Source organism: Opisthocomus hoazin, chromosome 29, assembly GCF_030867145.1.
Source record: "Opisthocomus hoazin isolate bOpiHoa1 chromosome 29, bOpiHoa1.hap1, whole genome shotgun sequence".
NCBI classification, from domain to species: domain Eukaryota; kingdom Metazoa; phylum Chordata; class Aves; order Opisthocomiformes; family Opisthocomidae; genus Opisthocomus; species Opisthocomus hoazin.
Window position 1 is genome coordinate 3,916,242 of NC_134442.1, and position 20,129 is coordinate 3,936,370.

Here is a 20,129-nt window from a genome sequence, read left to right on the forward strand (position 1 = left end):
CTAAAATGAGGCTTTGGGCCCTCCAGCTTGACGACTGGATCCTCTAAATTAGGCTATGGATCCAGAAAATGAGGCTTTGGTGCCATGAAAGGAGACTTTAGACCCTAAAGATAAGGCTTTGGACTCTAAAAAGGAGCCCTTTGACACTCAGATCAGACTTTGGGCCTTCAAGAGAATGCTTTGGTCCCTTAATAAGAGTCTGTGAATTGTAAAAGCGAAGCTTGCAACTTATCAATGAGGGTTTGACCCTGCAAAGGAGGGTTTGGACCCTAAAAAAAGGCTTTGTGCCCTCCAGATGGTGCTATCACCATCGACCTCTTGTAGGACAGAAAGAGGTCTTGTGAGGCAGCAGTTGCGTCCCACTGTGCAGGCTTTGAGCCAGCCCTGGGGACTCAGCTGACCAGCAGGTTGTCACTGGAGGACACTGGGGCTGCAAGGGTACGCATTTCCCAGCCATCACTTAGCTGCAGGGAGATCTGCTTTGACGGCCCCAGGCCAGAAGGACACGCACTGCACAGGCGGGCATTCACAGAGGCGTCTTTTGGACTTGCCAGGGCAGGAATCACCGAGGGCAGAGGACAACAGCCCAAGAGCAGGGAAGTGCTGGCCTGTTCTTCAAGCCAAGGCGGCAATTTCACCTGCAGGGGCTCTCCTGAGCAGCGGCACAAGTGCCAGCTGGCTGAAAGCATGCACAGCTCGCTCAAGGGCTGGGCTGAGTGCTTCGTGCCCCACTAACGCAGGGCAAAAACAAAGCGTGCTCACCTCGCCTGAACGAGCGGCTGCAGAGCTGTCACTCCCCGGGTCCAGGCGGGATCTCCACGTGTGCCCTGGGACACCCACGGGTGCGTACACTGGAGCCGCACACTTCCCATGCCTGGTGACGGAGGGCTCCACGCACGCCGGAGGAGCTGGAGAGCAGCAAGGCAGACGCTCAGTGCCCTCAGCACCAGGGCGAGCCCTGCTCTCGCAGCAGGACGAGGCAGAGCCATCTCCCCGTTCCCCTGGGCAGCTGTCCCCAGCGCTCCACAGGCAAACTGCCAGGGCGGTGTGTTAGGGGTTGGAAGGGACCTCTGTGGGTCATCGTGTGGGCAGCGGTGTGCAGAGCAACGGCGGGCTGAGGGCAGCCGAGGAGGGAGAGCAGCCTTGCGCTCAGTGGGACCAGGCTGCTCTCTGCTCTGCCACCAAAGCTAAGACTTTGGAAAGTCAAAATGATGCTTTGGATGCTAGAAACATAGCTCTGGAGCCTAAAAAGAGGCTTTCTGCCTCCAAAATGAGAGTTAGGACCCTCAAAATGGAACTGTGGGCCCTAAAAGAAGGTTGTGAGTGATAAAAGACAGGTTTGGATCCCATAAATGAGGGCTTCAGCCCTGAAAATGGGGCTCTGGGCACTCCAAAGGATAGGCTAGATGCTACAAGGGACGCTTTAGACCCTGAAAAGGAGGGGAACGACTTGGTTCCTCCATGGCCTCCAGAAATGGAGATTTCGTCCCAAATAGAGGGCTCTGGGCACTCCAGTGGAGGCTTTCAGGTGTAAAAGAGGGCTTGGGACCCTTCAAAGTAGAGTTTAGACCCACCAAAGGATGGCTTGGGGCTTAAGAATGGAGCACTGGGCCCTGAAAATGGAGCTTTGGAAATTACATTGAGGCATTGAACCCTGAAATTCTGATGATTTTAAGCCCTGAAGTGATGCTTTGGGTTTGAAAATCAGGGCTTTGTGCTGTTAAAATGGGATTTTAGACCCTCAGAATGAAGCTTGGGACATTAAACAAACAAGGCTTCTAAGTCTAAAGGAGCAGTTTTGATTCTACATGGAGGCTTTGGCTCCTGAAAAGCAGGCTTTTGAAGCTAAAGATGAGGATTGAGACCTCAAATGGAGACTTTGGACCCTATAAACAATGCTTTGGACTCTGAAAAGGAGGCTCTGCACCGTCAAAATGTTGCTTTGAGCCCTTAAGATGAGCATTTGAACCTTAAAAGGTGGGTTTGGAACTTAGAAATGAGGGTTTGTACCCTAAAAAGGAGGCTTTGGGTCCTAAAAAGAAGGCATTAAAACCTACAATAAAAGTTTGGACACTAAAGATGAGTCCTGGAGACCAAGCGCCACCCCCGCCCCTTTCCTTGGCAATGACAGACTCACAGCTGAGGATGGCGGCCCTCTTGCAGGGGCGGGCGCTGGCGGCGGCGGGGCAGAGAGCGGTGCAGAGAAGGTGCAGGCGGCCTCGCTGTCGCAGCCCTCGTGGAGGCAGCGGCAGGTCTGGCCCCGTCTCAGCAGGGCGGGCAGCGTCAGGAAGGAGATGATGTGCAGGAGCTGTGGGGATGGGGGAGAACATCAGCCCTGGGACCCCCCTGCTTCGGGGGGGAGACCCCAGCCCCACATCCCCCCAGTCCTCGCCACCTCAGGGCAGACACTGGACGGCAGCCACGTCCTGCCCCTCCTCACCACCCTGTAGGCTGCTGTGGGGTCGCTGGGGCTGCGCGGAGGGGATGTGGGGAGGTGATGGCCCTAGGGCAAGCATCACCCCCACCCAGCCTTGTCCACTCCACCGCCACTCCGGCGGCCTCAGCATCAGGGAGACGGGGGGTTCCAGAACACGGGGACAGCTGGGGGGTGCAGAGGAGACAGAGAGGAGCGGTGGAAGGGGGGAGGAGGGGCCCTGGGCCTGGTCCAGGGGCTGCGCGGCCTCGGGGCAGGCCCCACAGGAGCCATGGTGAAGCTGGGCCTGGCTGCAAGCAGGGCCCCCGCCTCCTTCCCATGTAGTCTTGGCCGGCAGAGGTCGGGAGGGCTGTCAGTCTCCTCCCCTGAGGTGCTGCTGCCTCTGATTGGCCCCCAGGTGGTCAGGCTGCTGGGCTGCAGTGCCTGCCCTTCACCTGACGGAATGACCTGCCATTGGCTGACAGGGCTGTCACTCTGCCCAGATGCAGTGCCCACCCTCCCCTGAGGTGACGCTGCCTCTGATTGGCCCCCTTTGCGTTCAGGCTGCCCCGCTGGGTGCTTGCCCTTCATTTGAAATGTGACCTCTGATTGGCTACCTGGGCTGTCGCTCTGCCATGGTGTGGGGCCCACCCTCCCCTGAGGTGCTGCTCTCCGCTATTGGCTGCCTGAGGGGCCGCTCTCCCCTCCGCCGGTGCCTGCCCTGCTCCCAGGCGATGTGGTGATGAACTCCACAGGGTGGGCTGGGTGCTCGCGGTGACCCTGTGGGCACGGCAGAGCAGGGAGCTTCCGCTGGGGAGGGAGCGGCAGCCATCGCCCCGTCCAACCGCCCACCCTGCAGGGCTGGCCCGGCCTGACAGCAGAGCATGGAGGGCACTGCCCAAAGGGCTCCTGGGCACGGACAGGCCGGGGGCACCGACCGCCTCTCTGGCAGCCTGTCCCAGCGCCCGGCCGCACTCTCGGTGCAGAAACGGATCCTTGAGCCCAGCTGAACCTGCCCTGACGCAGCTCTGAGCCGTTCCCACGCATCCTGTCCCTGGACCCCAGCAGCAGAGCTCAGCACCTCCCTCTCACGTCCCCTCCTGGGGAAGCTGTGGAGAGCGGTGAAGTGGGACAGGGAAATACGCGGCTGTGGGCAAGAACAGACAAGTTGGGGCCCCAAAAATGAGGATTTTGGCCGTGAAAACGAGGCTTTGCACGTGAGGACTCTGGACTGAGGCAGAGGGAATCTTCCCCTGGCTCAGGACAAGGCTGCGCCAGCCCAGAGCACGCAGGAGTTGGCCGCCTCTGCACCGCGGCACGAGTGGCGACTCGCCGGCTTGGCAGGGCGCAGGGGCCTTTCCATGCCCGGGGGTGTCTGGGGAGGGGGCAGGCTGCCTAAAGCATCTCCCCTCCTCCTCCCCTCCGGGTCTCTGTGCTCCAGTGGGGCAGCTGGGGCTTTGCTGCAAGGACACCCGGGGTCAGCGTGCGCTGTGCTGCCGTGGGCTGCTGCGAAGTGACGGCATCAGGACGCTCTCCAGGCAACCCTGCTTCCCTGGGGGCTGCCATGTACCATTTTCTCCCTGCCCTGCTAAAGAAGAGACTTCTCCAGGGGGGAGCAAACCCAGCGACTTTTGGGGGAAAGCCTAGCCGAGTTGCCAATGTGTCAAACACAACGACAGCCACAGTGTGCCGAGGGATGAGCTGTCCTGCAGGCAGCGGGAGAGGCCAGGAGCGACGCTGTCCGCTCAGCACACTCAGTGCGCTGCACATCTGAAGGACACTGGGGGTTTGGGCTTGTTGTACCAGCTTTATTGAAACAGAGCCGCGGTCCCAAGAGGAGCTGCCTCTCTGCCCGGCTCAGCGGCGCCAGAAGCGCAGCGCTCGCAGGGTCCATCTCGATGTCGGCTGCGCCCAGGGAGAGCTCAGGATGTGGATGGTCTGATCTGCCAGGGCACGGACAGAGGGTTCGCAGTCTTCCTTCAGGGTCTGCAGGGCTGTGACCGACAGAAACAGAGCCGAGATGAGCCCCCGTGCCTGCAGAGACCCCCCGGCATCCCCTCCAGACCAGGCTCCCTACTCACCGCTGCAGATCTCGCAGACCATCGCCCTGTTCTGCTTCCCCAGGGGCCGTGCAGCAAGCCCTAGGCACAAAGCTGCGTCAGACCCCCCGCTCCCCAGCACCTTGCCAGCAGCGAAGCCCCCGGCCCTGCTGCCTCGGCTGCACGCTCTCACCCCCTCAGCAGGGTGACCCACGGGAGGAGCAGCAGCCAAGGGGGGCTGAGCAAGGTGCCCCCAAGCCCACCGGCGTGGGCAGCGGGGCAGAGGGAGGCCCAGGCCCCGCACGGGGCAGCCGGGGCTCCGGCAGCCCCAGGGATGCTCCTCGCTGCCAGCGCAGCAGCGGGGGCTGGGTCCAGGCTGCCCAGAGACGGACCGGGGGCGGTGGCTCACCGATGAACCTGACGGCCGCCTCTCGCACGGGGGCCTGGGCATCCCGCAGGTATGACAGGCTCCGCTCTAGGTATTCCTCAGCCCTGCTCCTGTCCCGCACCAGCTGCAGAGAGCACATGGGCATGGCCACGTCGCAGAGCCTCCCCGGACGGCCGGAGTAGGCCCTCCTCCAGCACCCCCCGTTGCTGAGACCCAGGGAGCAGCCCTCACCCAGCCTGGGCCCGAAGGCTTGGGGGTTGTCCTCACCAAGCACTCGCCGATCCTCCACGCCTGCTGGGTCCACACCAGGCGCTTGAGCTGCTTCCACCCGAGGAGCTTCGCGCAGCCAGGAGGGCTTCCCCGGAGGCCTGCAGAGCAGCAGAAGATGAGAGATGGCACCATGGCCGGGGAAGGAGACTTGGTGTCCCCCATTCTTGGCTTTGTTCCTGGGCCAATCCCACCCTTAGGAAGCTGGGACGTGCCCTGGCCCACGCGGCTGGGGCTCTCTTCCCTGCACCACTGCTGAGCTTTGACAGCTGTACCTTGGCCACGCTCTGCGTTTGGTCACTCATGCTCAAGAACAGCGGGAGCAGGCCCATTCGCGCATTGGTCTTCATCCGCCTCTTGTTGTTCCCCCGCACAGTCTTCATCAGGTCTCTGAAGAGGCTGATGGAGAGCTCTCTCAGCTGGCTGAACTCCTGGCAGGGAGAAGCACAGCAGGACTTCAGCAACAGTAGCTCTCTGCCCAATGTGAGCAGAAGCGTTAGCATGGCTGATGGGAGGGGAGGTGCTCCCGAGTCTGATTCTGCTCACGGGAGCTGTGGGCCAGACCTGCAGCCACAGCTGAACGGCCATGGGCTCGTGAAAGGCCACTCAGGAGATTTCCTCCAGGCAGAGCCTGTGCCTCAGAGCGCTCTCCCAGACACCCAGCACTCCCCACCAGCGGCACCAGCCATGCTGGAGAAGAGCTCCCCATGGACGGGCTGAGGAGGAGACCAGGGGGCTGGTGCTCAGCAATGCCTCCGGGCCATGCCCCACCAGCTCAGCCTCAGCCCCTTGCCTTGGGGTCTGGGGAGAATGTCTGCTCCTGCCCCGCAGTGCAGCTGGGCAGCCCTCAGGGCTCTGGGAGCAGCTGCCAGGGAGAAGCTGGGCTGGGCTGCAGAACCCGAAGCCATCCCACAGGAGCCCAGGGCAGAAAGCAGAGGAGAAGAGGCTGCTCCAAGCGCTGCTCGCAGGGCTGGGCTGAAGGGCAGCTGCCCTTGCCCAGTGCCCATCTGCGGGGCTCGGGCTGCCCCATCAGCCTCACCTCATCAAAGAGCGGTAGGAGCTTCTCTGCCAGCTGCACAGCGACGGAGCTGGCCTCCCTCTTCTTCAGGCGACCCATTATGTTCTGGGTAACAACCAGGGCCTTTGTCTTGATATGTTCATTACCCTTCTGCAGGACCTCCATCAGGTCTGGCAGGAGGACCTGCATTTTTCTGGCCTGTATGCAAAAGAGAACTTCCTTCTTATGAAAAGGTCCATGCCTGGAAAGGTCCCCAGGCAGCCACTGGGCCCCACCACGGCAGGGAGGGTGCTTGGAGCCGTCACCCCACCGCCTGACTGCCAGCCAAGGCCAAGCCACCACCTTACCCACCACCCCAGGCCCTGGCTGCTAACATGCTAACCCAGCTTGAAGTGGCTTCAGGTGCCCGAGACAGCTAGCTTTGGGAGGGAGGGAGGAAGGGATGGAAAGGGAGGCAGAACAAGGCCTGGTGGGGCCGAAGGCACGGCAATCCAGCCACAGCCCACTTGCGTCCATCAGCCACAAGTCAGGGTCTTCCATGACCACATCCATCACGCTACTGGCCAGCTGTTTCTGGTAGACGGTTGTGTCTCTCCTCTCAGACAACTGGTAGATGGTTGTGTCTCTCCTCTCAGAGACAGATGGGATGTCTGTCCTCTCAGAAGGATGGAGGTATTTGCCCAAGGTTGTGTCTCTCCTCTCAGACATCTGGTAGATGGTTCTGTCTCTCCTCTCAGAGACAGATGGGATGTCTGTCCTCTCAGAAGGATGGAGGTATTTGCCCAAGGTTGTGTCTCTCCTCTCAGAGACAGATGGGATGTCTGTCCTCTCAGAAGGATGGAGGTATTTGCCCAAGGTTGTGTCTCTCCTCTCAGACATCTGGTAGATGGTTGTGTCTCTGCTCTCAGAGACAGATGGGATGTCTGTCCTCTCAGAAGGATGGAGGTATTTGCCCAAGGTTGTGTCTCTCCTCTCAGACATCTGGTAGATGGTTGTGTCTCTCCTCTCAGAGACAGATGGGATGACTGTCCTCTCAGAAGGATGGAGGTATTTGCCCAAGGTTGTGTCTCTCCTCTCAGATATCTGGTAGATGGTTGTGTCTCTGCTCTCAGAGACAGATGGGATGTCTGTCCTCTCAGAAGGATGGAGGTATTTGCCCAAGGTTGTGTCTCTCCTCTCAGACATCTGGTAGATGGTTGTGTCTCTGCTCTCAGAGACAGATGGGATGTCTGTCCTCTCAGAAGGATGGAGGTATTTGCCCAAGGTTGTGTCTCTCCTCTCAGATATCTGGTAGATGGTTGTGTCTCTGCTCTCAGAGACAGATGGGATGTCTGTCCTCTCAGAAGGATGGAGGTATTTGCCCAAGTTTGTGTCTCTCCTCTCAGACATCTGGTAGATGGTTCTGTCTCTCCTCTCAGAGACAGATGGGATGTCTGTCCTCTCAGAAGGATGGAGGTATTTGCCCAAGGTCTATGGGAGGAAGGCATGGAGCAAAGACAAGTCACACCGAGTACCCTGATTGTGCTGCTGAGCTGTGCAGCGCAAGCAACCCTTGCGAGAGATGCCCGGCAGTGCTGGTGGCAGTGCCCGCCGGAAAGCTGGCAGCTGGGGCTGCAGTCACTGCACGGGGAAGGATAAGCACAGAGAGCCCCAGGGTGAGGGAGGAGGCTGGACTAGTGGACACAGTGTGCTGGCCCTACAGAGAACCAGGGCTTGCTGGTGGCCAGGAGCTGCTGCTGGGACACTGGAGTGCAGCCCTCACATCCTCCCTGCTCGCGGACAGCCAGAACCCTCTCACCTGGGACAGAGAGGCCACACCATCACCACTGATTCTGAATGCCTTTGCTCACCCAAGCCCCCCGCTGAGTCCACAGACAAGAGCCCCAGCAAGGGGGGAGCTCATTACTTCGGTAACGTGACGGGCGCTGGGCAAAGAGCGCAGGGAGCTGCTCTCCGCTTCCCACTCCGCTTGGAGCTGCGCCATCTCTTCTGGCAGTGCCGTGCCCGCAGAGCGGGGCAAACGCACAAGAGTCCGTCAGACACAGCAGCTGGGCCAGCAAGCTTCCCAAATACTGGGAAGAGCTCTGACCTGGGAGTGGCTAAGGAGGGAGGTTATGGCCCACAGTCAGGGGAGGAGGTGGTGCACGGCGGTATCAACGAAAGGGCGACCCGGCCTCCCGTGTCTGTGTGCCAATGATGCTGGCCTGGGAAACTCCCAGGAGCTGAGCTCTGCGTGCTGTCCCACCGTTCAACCATGGCTGGGATAACGGTGACGTGGGGGACAGATGACATGGCTGGAGGGCTGCGGGGCAGGGATTCAGGCTCTTCAGGGCAGAGGGGAAGATGTGGGCTTGGGCTGCTCCTGGGTGAAGGAGCAGCTCTGGCCAGATGGGACGATGAACAGTCTGGGAGAGAGCGTGTGGGCCAGCGGCAGAGGCCGTGCTGGTGACATGCTGGTGCCTCCACCAAGCACAAGAATGGCCCGTCACAGCACCCAGGAAGACAAGCAGATGTATCGGGTGATGTTGGGGTGTGGATGGTTGCAGCCCACCACAGCTTCTCTTACATTTTTGCTGGCGGTTGAATATGAAGAGGGAGCAGACAGCCACAGTCTCCTCTTCCTTGAACGACATGTGGAGGAGGAAACATCCAGGCAGCTGTCCGAGGATCAGGATCTGGATCTGTCCGCAGGAGGCAGGGCTGTCCTCTTTCTGAGCAGCCTGGGCAAGGGAGGAAGAGCAGTAGAAAGGATGAGGACAGGCACCTGGGGCCAAAGCCCTGAACCCCAGAGCGTGTTTGGGGGGCTTGGTGCAGGTGCGTCAGAGCTGTGCAGGGCCCTGCCGGCCCCAACTCCCAAAGCAGCTCGACCTGGGCAGCAGCCCCGCGCAGGGAGAGCTGCAAGGCCTGGGCTTCCACCACGCTCCCCGGGCTGTCCCGTCCCACAGCGCAGCGGGGGCAGAGCTGGCTCCTGGCACAGAGGGGGGTCCTGGAGAGAACAGCCCATGGACCAAGACCCCTGCAGCAGCACAGAGGCCGGTGAAGAGCCCAGACCCGTGCCCAGGCTTGCCCTGCAGGCACCTCTGAGCTGCTGGCTGCTGCGCTGGGCAGGGAATGGAAGATGGTCTGGCTGACAGGGGCCCGGTCCTTACCTTCAGGGAGTGATAGTTGTCCAGCAAGTGGCTCAGGCTCCTGATCCTGCCCAGGGTCCTCCTACGCACCACTACTGCTCTCTCTGAGCTGGTGAAAGGCAACAGCATCTGGGAAGAGAGAAGCGCTGGTGAGCCCTAGCGGCAGACACCCGCTGCAGCAGAAGCAGCACTGCTCAACTCCCACACTGGATTCGCACGGTCCATCAAGGCTTCCTCTGATCTCCTCCAGCAAAGCCTGTGGTGCGTGCCTCGCAGGCTTGAGACAAAGGCCCCAGGCCAACGTTATGGCCCTGCAGGGAGGCGGAAGCCATCCCCTCTGCAGGCACTGTGCCCCAGAAGAGCCTGGTGGGCAGCCCCTGGTTAGCCAAGGGAGGTGGGCACCCTCCCCGCAGTGTGCTCTCTCTGCATGGCGCTGCGGTGGGGACTGTCCCCTCAAGAGCGGACACCCCCTGCCCTAGGCTGAGGAGCAGCCCCTGTGGAGCCGACTCTTTGCACATGCCAGACCTGCAAGATATTCTGCAGTTCCTCGCCGACTCTGCAGGCAGGACAATTCAGCACCAGCTCCTCCAGCATTGTGTACATGGCTTTCAGGGTCTGCAAGAAAGGCAACGGGTTGTGGCAGCCTTTCCTGTGGTCCATGGCACCCGCAGGAGACTGATTTGAATGCACAGTGCAAAGGGAGGACTCCCGCACTGCTTCGTGGTGCTTGGGAGAGATCGAGGGGCAGACCGCTTGCTGTGGGAAGACGATCTTCTCGGCGATGTTGATGAGGAATTTGTCGCTCGGTTCTATTCCTCCTCCTTCTTTTTCTCGTTCTTTGGGGTTTTGCTGCAGTTCTTGGACTTTCCACTGGCATTTGTCTTTAGCTTGGTTGGCCGCAGGTGGGATTTTGGTAGCGGAGACCGGCCTGGAGGGACGCAACAAGAGAGGTCTTACCTAAGGATGCTCGAGGGGTTCTCCTGAAGGGCTGGAGAAGAACCAGCCTTAGGGAATGGGGTGGGTCCTGGCAGCTCCACCCCTCCGGGCATTGCCTTCCCCCCATGAGCGTTCGGGGCTGGGTCAGAAAGCCGTAGAATGGTTGGGATTGGAAGGGACCTTGTAAGGTCCATCGGGTCCAACCCCACGGCCATCAGCAGGGACGTCTTCAACTGGATCAGGCTGCTGCAAGCCACGTCCAGCCTGACCTTGAACCCTTCCAATCACAGACTCCTGGAATGGTTGGAGGTTGGAAGGGACCCTTCAAGGTCCATGTAGATCAGCAGGGACATCTTCCAGTAGATTCAGTTGCTCCAAGCCTCATCCAACCTGACCTTGAACCCTTCCAATCACGGACTCATGGAATGGTTTGGGTGGGAAGGAACCCTTCAAGGTCCCCCCAGTCTAACTAGATCAGCAGGGACATCTTCCAGTAGACAAGGTTTCTCCAAGCCTCATCCAACCTGACCTTGAACACTTTCAATGATTTGAGGTTGGAAAGGACCTTTCAAGGTCCACCCAGTCTTCAACATCTTCAAGTAGATGATGTTGCTCAGAGCCCCATCCAACCTGATCATCAACATTCCCAGGGATGGGGCGTCTCCCACCTCCTGGGGCAGAAACGACCCCGTGCAGACACCAGAGTCTTCAGCCTCACCTGCCCTGGGACCTTCTCCTCTTCTGCCTCACTGTGATATTGCAGCATGGTGGTACCGGACTGGTGGCCGGCCTTGGGCTGTCGGCAAAGCGAAAACCAGGAAATCCGTCTGGAAGCAAGGAGGAGACACCTTGTCAGAAGAGCGTCGCCGTGACGGTGACACGCAGGGACCTTCTGCTCCCCTCGCAGCCCCTATCCGGGTTTGGGAACGAGGAGCTGGGTGACGCCGGGGGAGGTCATTTCCGAGGAGGAAGGGTCTTGGGTGACCTTCCTCCCACCGTACTCTTGAGGATATCCCACCCTGGGGCTCCGTTTCGGTGGAGGCAAACGAGTCATTAGGAGAAATTACCGGTGAGTTCCCTGTCTGGTTTCCTGCGCGTGGCGGAAAGGAACCGGGAGCTGCCTCACCTTCATGGCCTCCTCCGAGACGTGGCAGAGTCTCTCGTCTCATCCACTCCTCATCGTGGGAGCCGCACCTCAAGGTCTTCTTGGGTGGTAGTTTGGCCGCGATCTCCATTTCAAACCTGGAGGCGAGGAGAAGACACCGGTGTAACCCAAGAGGCGCGGGCAGATGTTTGGCGTTGTCGTGAAGGCCATCGTTTTCCCAAGCCCACCACGTTTTCCCAAGCCCACCACACTTTTCTCAAGCCCACCACCTTTTTCTCAAGCCCACCTCATGGACAACCCAGAGAGACGGAGTCACCAGGCCACCACGGGAAGAAGGCATTGCCTAAATCGCCCTCTTGCCCGTCAGATCTCCCTTTTGGGAGCGACTACGACCTGAGGGCATCAAGAGGACACCCGTGGTCACAAGGACCAACTGTATCTGCGTCAAACAGTGGCTGCAGCCACCGACGTACTCACTCGGGAAAGACGATGGCACGGCCAGATGAGGTCAGTGAAGCCACAGGTGTCCGCCACGACTCCATCATGTCCAGCAGCTGGGGGACCTGTCATAGAGAAGCCAAAACATGGCAGGATGTCCTCAGCACGGGTGAGGAACTCCACGTTGTAAGAGCCCAAAGGTGGCAAGATATCCTCCTGATGGATGAGGCACCCAGCGTTGGAGGAGCCCAAAAATGGGAGGATGTCATCATCATGGACAAGGCACTCAACATTGGAGGAACGTGAAGAGGGCAGGACATCCTCCGCATGCCTGAGAAACTGAATATTGCAGGAGCCCAAAGATAGAAGGACATCCTTCTCATGGACAAGGCACTCAGTGTTGGAGGACCCCAACAGTGGGAGGACGTCCTCAGCATGGACAAGGCACCCAGCGTTGGAGGAACCGGAAGAGGGCAGGACGTCTTCAACATGGCTGAGGCACTCAATATCGCAGGAGCCTGAGGCAGTTGGTAGGACGACTGTAGCTCCTTCTTGGCCTGAGTGGTTGGCCATGTCCTGGTGGGCCACAGCCGGGGACACCGCCATGGGACCGCCCGTGCCACGGAGAAACCACAACGCTCACCTTGAAGACGACTTTTTCCAAGTTCTCCTTCCCAGAAAACGCCTTCATGAAGTTGTAATAGAACTTCATCTGCACCTTCGTGCCATCGATCAGCAGCACCCCAACGTCCTTGAGGATGAAGGCGATGTTCTCCCGAGTCCCCAAGCAGTGAGAGAGCTGGGACGTGGTGCCGTGGATGCAGTCCTCCACCTTCCTCCGGGACACGGAGGCCTCCGTGGCCACCCTGAAGTATTTGAGGGGCTCCAGCTCCTTGTGGCCTGGAAATAAACCCACATGAGGATGGAGACGCTCACGCCATGGTCCTTCTGATGGCGTTTCCCATCACGTCACCCAGAAAAACCCCATTTTTTGGACTTCTCTGATGAGCGGGAGTTGCTTTAGAGAAGAATTTCAGACCCAGGGAAGGGACTCCATGACTGCGTGACCAATCAAGATCTAATCCACCACCTTACCAGGCAGGTAGGCCTTGTCGTCCACCAGGTTGTGGACTTCCGGCAGGTTCCGGACCTCCGCCAGGTTCCTGGCCAGACGAAACACCGGCCAGTGGATAGTCACGACCTCCTCTCCAACCTGGATCTGCTCACTGACGAGGTCAAAGCACCCGAGGCTGGGAATTCGGATCCCCTGGAGCAGAAGAGAAGGAGCGAAAGGTGAGGACTGGCCAGTGGGAAGAGCTGGAGGTGGCCCTGACCACGGATGGTGCTTCGGGATGGATCTTGCCCCCCTTCCTTGTTCAGAGACATGAAGGCGGGGCAGTGGCGAGGGACGCCAAGTCCCTCTGTAACCAGGGTGATAGAATCAGTTGACCATAACAAGAACAGTGCTGCCATGTTTCTGGTACAGCCCGACCCACCTGGACATTAGGTCTGGGAACAGAGGTCTATTCTCCAGGTAACCATTAACGGTAACCATAGTGGGTAATTGTGTTTTTGTCAAGAGAAATGATGGAGTGTGGTTCTGTGAAACGGACTGAAGAGACTGACCAGGTTTGCCAAGATTGCGAGCCTGACAGGTAAAAGGTGATTGCGGCACGGGGAGATGGTGACCACTGACTCACTGACCCCCTACTCAAGTAACACCACCTACTCAGAAAGGAACAATGGCAGAGGGTGACTGAGTCTGCGCAACAATTCACGTGAGAAGCAAGAAAAGGCATCCGGGGGGGTCTCCAGCCACCAAGACCAGCCCGGAGGTCCAAGAGCACCTACCAGAGGTGATCCCACCCTCACCCAAGCCCTTTTTTGTCCATCAACGGGGGAATTTTGGGGCGAGTTTCCAGCTTTTTGGGGTGGGGAAGAGTAAGTGTAGGCCACGCCATGGGGCGATGGGGGTCACCCCACATGTCCGGGTGGGTCAGGAGGACAATGGGTGTTGGACTACCTTGTGCAGCAGGAGACGTTCTTCAACGTAGGCAGCCACCCTGTCCCAGATGGCTGTTCGCTCTGGAAAGCAGAAGAAAACCAGGTCACGCTCACCATCCACCACCACCCCGCGCTCCCACGCCTCCTCCCGCCGCGGTGTGGTGGCAGCGGCAACGCATCATCACAGTCGCCTGCCCCAGATGGTGCCACCCCGGATATGGCCGCAGCCCCGCATCTCTCCCACGCGACCGTTGGCCACCACGATGTGGCTGCAGGGGAGGTGGGTAGTTGTACCTTCAGGGGTGATGCTGGGCATGATGGAGGTGTGCCCCACCCCCGCCCCGTTCCAGAAGTCCACCTTGGTCCGCCGGACGGTGACGGGTTGCCCCTTCCCGGTCATAGCCACGGGGGAGCTCATCCCTGTGTTCCTCCTCCGGGGGCTCCTCCAGAGTGAAGGCCCCACCACCGCGCGACCCCTTTTTTACCCCTGTGTGGGCGTGTCAGAGACCCATAGTGACATCACAGCCACCACTGTTTCGTTGCTCACGGTGCGTGGCACCCACAGACCTGTTGCCATTGGTGACAGGGCTGCCACCGGCTTCTTCCGCCATGGCTGGTGCCCACGTCACGAATGTCTGTGCTGTCTTGGTCCCACAATCCCTCTTTGAATCCCGCTGCCACCATTATCGGTGGCTTGGTCTATTGAACCTTCATAGACTCCTCGAATAGATTGGGTTGGAAGGGACCTTTGAAGGTCCACCCAGTCCAACTAGATCAGCAGGGACATCTTCCACAAGATCCAGTTGCTCCAAGCCCCATCCAACCTGACCTTGAACCCTTCCAGTCTCAGACTCAGAGAATGGTTTGGGGTTGGAAAGTTCTTTGGAAGCACCTTTCAAGGTCCACCTAGTCCAACCCCCCAGTCATCACCAGGGACATCTTCCAGGAGATCCGCTTGCTCCAAGCCCCGTCCAACCTGACCTTGAACCCTGCCAATCACAGACTCATTGGATGGTTGAGGTTGGAAGGGACCCTTCAAGGTCCACCCAGTCCAACTGGATCACCAGGGACATGTTCCAGTAGATGGGGTTGCTCCAACCCCCATCCAGCCTGACCTGGAACCCTTCCAGTCGTAGACTCATCAAATGGTTTGGGGTTGGAAGGGACATTTCAAGGTCATCCAGTCCAACTAGATCCGCATGCTTGCTTGGAGCAACCTGGTCTACTGGAAGATGTCCCTGCTGATCGAATTCAACTAGGTGGATCGGGGGTGCCAGAGCATCCGCCGGCTCAGTAACAACCGAGCAGGTCAATCCTGTGAAGGATTCATACAAAAGCCCCCTTCCAGCACAGCAGCTCCAACCATTACCTCCTCCTGCTGCCCAAGGCTTCTGGCACCTTCTCTCTTCCTAGCCAACCTAAATAATGTTATATCTTCAGCTGTTCCCCTCCTCTTACAGCTCATTAGGACTTCTAGAGAACCCGTCCAACCCACCATTAACCTCTTTCCACACCAAGAACTGGCTGTTACTTTGGACTCCAATTCCCACCTCAAACAGCTTCCATCTCCAGGAGGACTCTACCCCTCGCCCTTGAGGTGACCAAGATTCTTTAATAGCCTCTTCTGAGGGACTTTATCAAAAGCCTTTTGAAAGCTAAATAAAATTCTCTGCACCGTATTTCTCCTTTCCCCAGGATTTTGTTATCGCATTTAAAGGCTCCTGACAGGCTAAGGCTGAGAAAGCTTTTGGTTTTGAAGGTGATTTCCTCCTCCTAAGCAGCAAAGCTCTCATTTTGCCTCCTTAATTGGGCCAGCAAGCATGCACAGCTCTGGTTTGGTTTCCTCGGGCAGCTCTTGCTGAATTTCCACATCGCTCCTGTCAGGGTGTTGGTCTCAGCGCTGCGTTACCACACTGCAGTGAGCCGGTAAGCTGCGAGGTTTGGGGAAGGAGCTCCATGCCGCTGCTGCGCTTGTCCTGGACCCGGGCAATCCCACCACCTCCTGTTCCACGCAGGGCTCTGTGCCTCAGGTTCAGGGGTGTTGTTTGAGGGTACAAGGTCAGCTCAGCCCTGCCCAAACCAACCAAGGAAGACTGCTGGGCCAGAACAGGGTAGTCCAAGGCAGAGAGAGAGTTTTGTTCCACAAGAAGCATGGAAGGCATCAGAAGTAAATTGCACTGGGGGGGGGGAAGTGAATCCATGGCATAAGTGTGCTCAATTTTCCCTCCCGTCCTCACTCTTCCCACCCACCCATCCCCCTCCATCAGGTCTCAGGCAGGGACAGAAACTGAGCTTGGCAGATTCTAGGTTTGAAACTCAAGAAAACAGCATTGCTCTCTTTACACACAAGCCCACCACCACTGAGAGCACCTGCTTAGTTGTATGGCCACAGCAGGTCATCTACAAAGCATGTCCAAGGCAGCATGTGAAGATTAAGGCCACCCACACCCACCCTGCCCACTGTTCCTGCTTAAAACCTGTATGAACACAGAAGTCAGGCTGCAGCTGTTACCAGCCTTTGGCCCAGAGCTACAAAGTGGGTCAGGAGAAACATCAAACCTGCCTGCTCTGACCAGGCCTCCATCCTTACCTCATCTGGAAGAGTTTCCCTAGAAGCCTCGAACAAAAAGCTGCTCTGGAGCTTCAGAGATGTCACAAGTCCACGTCCAAAGACAGCAGCTGTGGTTTGCTCCTGCTCCCACTGGAGCTCACTGCCTGCTCTGCCACTGTCTCCAGTGGGGGCAGGACTGGACTAAGGGGAAGTCCTCAGCAGACCAGGTTTCAAGCCTCTGCACAGCAGCCAAGGCCAGAGTGCCCAGCCATGGTGTGTGCCAGGTCTCTGAGAATCTGCCAGAGAGAGGCATCCCAGAAGACCTTTCTCCAACTGTGATGGAAATTGTCCTGCAGGTCACTTGGCTCTGGCTATGGAAATGGACATCTGCAAATGCTCTGCAACACATCTACCAAGAAGAGGCCTTCAAGGCTCTTCCAGGAATTGTGCAGGGAGAGCGAAGAGGAGATGCCAGGCTGAGCTGAAACAGAAGCAGTTTTTTTTTCCAGGCTCTGTTTTAGTTTGTTTTCAAGCAGAGCAGTAAACAGCTCTACCTAGGCCTGCACCGCCCTGTCTGCCCAAGCCTGCAGCTGAGGCATAGCTCCTCCTGCCCCCAAGTGCCAGCACATCCTCAGGCCACCCCACACTGGGGCAATCAGGGATGCCCGAAACCCTTCTCGCCACACAAGGGAATCCCATTTTTCAGGCTGCTCTCCTGTCAGATCAGGGATGTGCTTGGCTCAGGGCAGGTTTTAGAGACTCATTAACACTCTGCAATGAGGCCTGGCAGCAGCTGATTTGATTTAAGATTCATTTCCAGGCTGTGATTTAAGAGAAGATTTGCTTAATGTTCTCTAACAGACTCTTCTGACTGGGAGCTTGAGTGCTGCCTAATGACAGCCTTATTTATTGTAATGTCTTTGCAGCGCAGAGTCTAGAGGAGCTGAGCAGGAGCACAGCAGCTGCCAGCAGGTGCTCAGACGGCAGGGGAAGCATCCCTCACCACAGAGTGGTAACACCAGGGCATGCATTTCTTTATCCAGGACAGCCAGATACTGCACCGCTTTTCTGCTCAGAGGTCAGCAAGAAAGACCACTCTCTGCTTGCCTACGACAGACGGTGCTGCATCTCTACATATCTTTTTAAGCACGACAGGAGCAACGCTCCTCTTTCTCCCTGTTGCAGTACTTGAATGGTGGGAAACGCAGAAGTGCCTGCTCATCTCTAGACTGGTTAAAAGACAATTTACAAGCAAGACTCCCAAATGCTCCTCCCCATTTCCCAGTTTTGGGCTTCCAACTCAAAGGCTAAGCCTGTTTTCCTCCTGCGAAAGGGGTGGTCATCATCTGACATTTGTAAGCTACCTTGAGCTTCTGAGCTGGATGTACTTACCCCACGGCCGAACACAGAGACAATCACCACACAAATGAAGACAGTAGGTCAAGCAAGGGTTTGTCATATTTTAATGACATTGATCTTTGGTGTTTCCCTCATTAGCACTCACGCTCTCCCTGTCCTTCCTCCACAAGCCTGCTAGAGATGGAGAGTTACAAACGAAAAGGAAAATCACATTTGAGACTAAAACCAAAATGCCAGAGCCTTGATATCTCCACTAGAAACTACCTGTACAAGGTCAAGATTTCACATGCAACACCTTACATCACAGACCCATACCTCACAGCCTGGCCTGGAGCTGAAAGACGTTTCCTGCCCCCTGCCAAGGAGGTGCAGCTCAGTCCTGGCACCACGCCACTGGGACGGCTCATTCACGTTAATACTGGCACAGCTTAGAACATCCTTGCACGAACTGCATCCTGACTAGAGAGCAGCAGCCGCTGTCCCTCTACCCCTCTGTACAGAAGCTCTGCTTAGGTTCCCACCAAGTGCTAAACTAACTCTCTAAAAAGGAAAGATCCCCAACTGAGCAGCAGATCCTGAGCCATGCAGCTTTTGCCAAAGCCCCGTTCTTCCCAAAAAAGACCACAGTGCGGGCAGAACAGGTCTCAGAATAGCATGCTCCGAAGGGCAAGCAGTGGTGTGCCATGGAGCGGGGCTATGGCCTGAAGACTCCTCCACTCCAGCGATGGAGCTGGAGCACCACGCCCAGGTTTGCCCAGTAGGACTGCCTGTCTCCAGAAGGATGCTGCAGGCCTTCTTCACTCTACTCACCAGCCCCCAGGCATATAAGGGCAGGAAAGAGGAAAGGAAACCAGCTTTACAAAGGATGACACTGACCGAACTGCAGGGTTAGGGCTGAGCTCAGGGGATCCCATGGGGCTTCAAAATCTGCATGATGTGCAGCCAGTATGGTTCATATTCCTGCCAACGCTTTGGCAGTGGGAATGTTGCAAGTGAAGTATGCTTTCTTCCCCATGGCTTCCCTTGCAGTCCTTGTCCCTTCCCACTCACCCAGGATCAAGGAGCCCTCTGAACCGCCAGCATCCTGTCAGAGCCACACGTCCCTACTCTTCCAGCTCCTGGCCAGCTGTGAGGTACAGGTCTCTGCTGAGCAGTACAAGGGTAGCACCAACACACGGCTCAGTCTCTCCCTCTTCCGCCACTCCCCACTGGTGCTCTCATTCCTGTAGAAGTTGGTACTGTCAGGAAGATGGTTATTATTAGTTAGGTCACCATACTCAGTTGGTCCCTCAGTGTCCATGGAGGACTGGGCCTGCTCCAGCATGTCCAGATCCCCAGCGCTTTGTCCTTCACTCCCACCAGGGGCTGTCCGCGGGCTCAGGCCATGCTCTGACAGCTGCATAGACTCCGACAGGATCCGTCCCTCCAGCTCGGCTGCCAGCTGCTGTGAGCTGGACTGCGGTGCTGATGTGCCCTGAACGAAGGCAGACTCTGCACCAGTCAGAGAGCTGCGGTGGATCCGGTGGCTCACAATGATTTTGTTGCCAAAGCCGCCCATGGACGCCATGGTGGTACTCTGCTCCTGCTGGACCACAGCAGTCATGCCACCTTCTGCCATCAGCCTTTGGATCCTACTCAGGGCATCCTTACCACTGTCCCAATATTCTGGACCTTGACCTGCAAGAGAAAGAAGCAGTAGCTTTGATGCACAAGGCAAACTACAACAGAAAGAGAAAGCATGCTGGGTAGACGCATCACACAGTGCGCATGTGCTAGGACAGAAGATGAGTTTTGTTCCAGAGTGTCCTGGGTTTGGCCAGGACAGGGTGAATTTTCACCGGACTCCAGGAAGGGGCACAGCTGGGGGTGCTGACCCCACCTGACCAAACAGAACAGGGTATTCCATAGCATGTGCCACCATGCTGGGTTCCAGTGGGGGGGAGCTGGGTGCGGGAACTCACTCGCAGCTCGGGAGCGCGGGCACTGGTCCGGTCCAGGAGAACGACTCTCTGGGTTGGGCGGTTTGTCTTGTGCTTTTCTCCTCATCTGTAACGTTGTTGTTGCTGTTCCCTCTGTTTGCTGTTCTGTTAAACTGCCCTTATCCCCACCCACCAGTTTTCTGCCTGTTTCTTTCCATTTTCCTCCGCACCCAGGCGGGGGGGAGGGGCGGCCACATGGCGCTTTTGTTGCCGGCTGCAGCTAAACAAGAACATGGCACCCAAGTGTGGCGCGGAAATAACAGCAGGGCTGAGAAGCGGGAGTTAAAACAGTTTTCTTAGATTTTGTTAAATTATGTTATACGCATTTTTCTGTGTCAGTTAAATAGTCGCCGGTAAAAATGTTTATGACTTTGATCAAATGTCTCTGGTATTTAAACCCATATTTGCTTTATGTGTTCGTTGCCGTGCTGTTTATTACCTTGGGGAAAAAGTCAGGCAGACGATTTTACTGTACTGTATGATATCGATTTATGACATGATAAC

At 57.4% G+C, this 20,129-nt stretch overlaps 1 long non-coding RNA gene across 1 annotated transcript in view; it reads right to left on the minus strand.

The window, feature by feature from the left end:
* Positions 1-2,167: 2,167 nt before the first annotated feature.
* Positions 2,168-20,129, minus strand: part of LOC142364806 (uncharacterized) — a 218,277-nt gene continuing 200,315 nt past the window's right edge. Inside the window, exon 3 of the long non-coding RNA XR_012766342.1 lies at positions 2,168-2,308. This is a non-coding gene — a long non-coding RNA (uncharacterized LOC142364806). The remainder of the gene's footprint in view (positions 2,309-20,129) is intronic.